This window comes from Patiria miniata, unplaced genomic scaffold (genome assembly GCF_015706575.1).
Source record: "Patiria miniata isolate m_02_andy unplaced genomic scaffold, ASM1570657v1 HiC_scaffold_6, whole genome shotgun sequence".
NCBI classification, from domain to species: domain Eukaryota; kingdom Metazoa; phylum Echinodermata; class Asteroidea; order Valvatida; family Asterinidae; genus Patiria; species Patiria miniata.
The window spans coordinates 23,825,364-23,830,445 of record NW_024037073.1 but is presented as its reverse complement, the minus strand read 5'-3'; positions in this window follow the sequence as shown (position 1 = coordinate 23,830,445).

Below are 5,082 nucleotides of genomic sequence, written 5' to 3'. Positions count from 1 at the left end.
AAGTGACAAAATAACATCGCTGGAAGTCAAAGCTAAATCTTTCAAACGGAAACCAATGTTTACGAAAATTCCAAGGTATGACGTATTGCCCAACGTGAGGGCGCATACAGGTGGTGTTGTTTTGTGACACTGACAGGTGCAAAATGAATGGTTACAATCACACGCGTGGCGTTTGTTGTCATGTCAGTGCTGCATGCACATGTCACATGAAAAGACCCTGTACTCAAGCCCGTGTCGCAAGTGTCGTCGCCATGTTGGGTTCACTTTCTCGGATGTTTTTATGGTGTTTCTCTGCTAATTTGTGAGGTACTTGGTTCAGTGCGTCCGCCGTCAACTCGATTTTCTTAACCCCTGAAAAACTGCAAGAAGTTCATGGCCTGGTCGTGAGTATTAACAGGGGAAAGAATCGTATTACCAAGGTTGCGATCATGGCGATTTGTCACAAAGCGCGGGGTTTGCAATCGAATCAACGTACAATTTCCGTAAACCGTAGATCTAAATTTTCACATAATCCTATTTAAACATTTTGGATTTTGAGCATGTTAAGGAAGTGACAGTTAAGCTAGTGGTTTCTCACGTTCGTCATGTGCATTTTCCCATGTTGAATAACTTGAAGTGTTCAACATATTTAATGGCCTGATCGAAGATCATCTGATAATTGACAATTATTATGTACCAAAAACAGGGCTGATGGCTTTCAGGACTTCATTCATCCTTGCAACATATCTCTCTCTCTGTTATTTTAGTCTCTATTGTATTGGAGTGGTGATGTGAAGTAGTTTTCTACAGGAACTAATTAATGCTGGGTTCCTTTATTTTCAATAGGACCCAAGAAATATTGATTGTGAAAAGAATGCAAAAGTCATATCCGTCAACCTTTTGTGACGGAAATGACAAATATTATATAACTTGGCTTTTTGAAGTATAATACCTTTTCAAGTTGTTTACTTTACAAATTATGGCAGTAGGTACATATTGAGAAATACACCGGGGACATGCATTTGAGGGGGTTTTGAGGGAGTATTGTAAAGAATGAGCATCTTGTCCATTATGTTAAAGAGTTTTTAACACTGCACATAATAGGAGTGGTTGAAGTTAATTTCACTGCTCAAAAATCTCATTTTCATTCTATATTTTTTCCAATTATAGTGCCTTAAAGTGTCAGGACATGAAAGTAGACACTTGATACTGAAGAATGACCCATAGGCCCCTTTTTAATAAGAACTTGCTGGGAGTGTACATGCGGGAAGAAATTCATGATAAACTATCTCCAGCATTTAGGATAGAGATAAACCCACGAATGATTCTAGCGTAAGGTTGATGCATGGCAGTTGTACTGTTTAACTTTGTTCACTATAGGGTGTCAGTGGGTACATTTAATTTTTTGAAAAGAAGCTGAAACAATTAGAAGCAGTAGGTGAAAATTAACAAAAATCCACTTTGAAAAAAGATGTATATCATAAATTTAATTTACTATTAATTTACTTGTGCTTTTAACAAATTCAATAAATATATAAAATCTGATATCAAAAAGTATTTTTGTCCTCTGCAGGCTGAGTGTAAACATTAAACTGAAATCCACAGGCAAAAGGGGAACTATGTATTGGTGGAGTGAGGAAATTATGGATGTGACATTTAAACATTTAAAATAAAACAAAATTCTAAATCGTATTTTTCCAAAAGTTTTAACAAAACTCAAATTTTAAAAACAGGAACCTATTTTCCGCTATCTTCCTTTGAGTTGAGCATGCATAACAAAAATAATCCAAACCTATTCAATTTGCTAAAAGCTAAGGAGAACTGCAGTACTAGATTACTTTCAGGCTACGTGCTCATCTTTTTATTGTTTTCAATGACAGCCCTCTTTTTATTATGTTACTCATTTATTATTTGTTGTGTCGATCATGTTGTGTCGATCATGTGGTCTGCAAATGGGCAGTCGTCAGTCTTTGTGAAAGGGCTCAACATTGAGATGGTTCTTTAAATGTTTGCTAAACATTTACAAAATGAAACGTCACATCCTTAGAAGACATTGGAGGAGGAGGTCTAAGAAATTGGAGGAGGAAGGCAATTGGAGGTCTGTGGATGTTTGAGCTACTACGTACATGTAGAGGGTAACAGATGTCTCTGATGGTGATGCTGAAGTTTTGCAGAGCTATCGTCTGTTTGCTGACCTTCATTGCTAGACGGACAGAGCATGGATGTAGCTGCTTGATACTCATGATGATGGTGTCCCTTTTGGTGAGTGCTGGGTGTTCACTGATTTCCTGTAATTCTCCCCATCTGCCATGTGCTCTGTGTTTGTGCTGTCTGGCGTTGAGTTCTCTTGCTGGTGTACCCAGTGTACACCTTCTGCATTCGCAGGGGATGCATCAGGTTCGGTCTTGGAGGCTTGCTTGTCCTGTGGGCTATTGTGGATCTTGTGGGTGTGGAAAGCCCGGATACCTTTGTCATTTAGGAAGTACTGGATGTGATGAGAACTGCCTGTGTTGGGCTGTGTAATAGGCGGGGTGAGCCTAGTGGGTTCGACTTGGGTGTAGGGGACCCTTTGGTAGGTGAAAGACTTTGGATCTTGCGTCTTGACTGGATGAGCCTTGAATCTGTTGTGTTGTAGTGCTGTCTTGATATGGTAAAGTTGTTGCCGGCCAGGATTGTGGTTGCTGATGCAGGCTTCCCGGACAAGGTTGCTCTTTGACTGGTGTTTGGATTTCCGGGTGCAGGAAGGATTGGTTGTCGATGTTGCCAGTCAGTGTCTGTCGGTCATCTCTAATAGACTCAGGGGTCGAGGGTGTTGTCAGACTGTTTTCAGACCTTAGCATCCGGGGATGAGATTCAAGGCGCCTGATCCTCACTGCGCCAGATGCTGCTGTAAATCCAGTTGAAGTCTTTCAGGACCTGCTGGAGGTCCCATGCTGTATGATGAAGTGATGAGAGTCTCATCCATGTACTGAAGACAAACTCTTGGTCTCAGATCTACGAAGGCAGTACTCCTATATGAAGGCATTGACTAAAACTGGGGATAGAGTTGATCCTGTGGAAGTTCCAGAAGGCTGCTTGGACAACTGGCTGTTCATTGGAAGAAAGACAGCAGGATGTAGGTGGGTCGCAGATCATGAACCTGGTTTGGAGTGTGGGGCTTCATATTTCTGCAGGGCGTAGTCAAGTCGGAGTCCCCCTTGGCACCGAGGCATGAGTAGCCTGTGGGGATGGCAGTGAATATCTGGTAGCCTTCATCGGGGTTGACCATGGTGTCGTTGGGAACACTGTGAGGTTGCGCTCATGGTGTCATTGGGATCATCACCCTCACCATCCCCATCACCCCCACTGGCGGCCGCCACCACCCCCCTCACCCTCACCACCACCATCACCATCATCATCATGCTGCTGCTGCTGCACTGCGCTGCGCTGCGCTGCGCGCGCGCTGCTGCTGCTGCTGCTGCGCGAAAACCTTTACTTGTGATCCCAACAAAGCCATGTGCAGCTTCAGTGGAGACTCCAGGTATTCATCACCAATCCCATGGGTGAGGCATGTCTCAAGGTCTCGGTCAGGAAACCTTCATGAAGACAAGCTGTGTGAGTGTGAAACCCTCTCTCTGGATTAGGTTTGTGATCTCCTACCCATCTACATCCTGCCGTCCTTCATCCAGTGGACAGGTCAATTCTTCAAGCAGTCAGCTGGAACTTCCACAGGATTAACCCCATCTCCAGTTCTGGCCAATATCATCATATAGTTCTGTACAGCTTTCGTGGATTTGAGAGCAACAGTTATCTTCAGTTTGTGGATGACACTTTCATCATTTTATCACACAGCACAGTACCTCCAGCAGTTCCTGAGACACTTCAGCTGGTTCACACACAGCAGCATCTGGCTCACCTTGGATCGAATCTTCTTCCTGGATATTGAGGCCTCCAGGCAGTCTGGCAGTATTCTCAGCCCTTTTGTCTATCAGAGAGCCACACATTGATAGGCATCTCCACAATCAATCTGTCCAGTGCCCTGGGATCTATTCATCAGTCATTGGCACCCTTGTCTGGCAATCCTTCATCATTGACCACGATCCTTTGCTGCGACAACTTTGCTATGTCAAGGCAACAATCCAACACGACCGATTTGGGGTACATCAAGTTGAGACACTTGATCCGAAAGTCTTTCACTGACTAAAGTGTTTCGTATACTCAAAGTCTACCCATCAGGTTCATCTGGTCCATTACACTTCCCTTCATAGGCAGCTCTTATTGCATTTAGTCCTTCCTGAATGACACTGGCATCTAGGTTTTCCATGCCTAACATGATCTGCAATAGCCTACAAGGATGAGTAAGACTCTGAGACCTAACCTGATGTAACACCTGTGAATACAGAAAGGTCTGCATTGGGTACATCGGTGAGGATCTTAGCGCTGGACTCCATGAACACAAGGCGCATGGTTCTTTGGGGAGATTGCAGGAAATTTTTGATAATTCAGCATTTTACCGATCGGTAGCACCTCATCATAAGTATTGAGTGCCACAATCCTTGCCGAGTCTGAAAGGCCTTGGATGTCTGGCACAGGATTTTTCTGCAGGACATCAGTTCCATCATCAGTGATATCTGGAGTCCTTTGCTGTGCTAGCATCTCAATATTCCACAGGCCTCCAATACTCACTCCACCAATAGTTAACATCTAGTTCCCCTTTTAGCTTGTCTGTGGGTGTCTGTCCTCAAAACTCAGCTCTGTAAGTAACATTCATGTACATGTACTCACTTGACATTCTATAGTGAACAAAAATTGCCCTTTCTTGCCTTATGTTAATTGTCCTGTCTTGCCTGCCACTTTCTTGCCTAAAGTGCCAATATTTGCCTAAAGTGCCACTTAATTCTTACCTAAAGTGCCAACTATTTCTTGCCAAAAGTGCCAACTATTTCTTGCCAAAAGTGCCAATTAATTCTTGCCTAAAGTGCCAATTAATTCTTGCCTAAAGTGCCAATCCTTGTCTAAAGTGCCATCTCTTGCCTAAAGTGCCATCTCTAGCCTAAAGTGCCATCTCTTGCCTCAAGTGCCATCTCTCGCCTAAAGTGCCATCTCTCGCCTAAAGTGCTAACT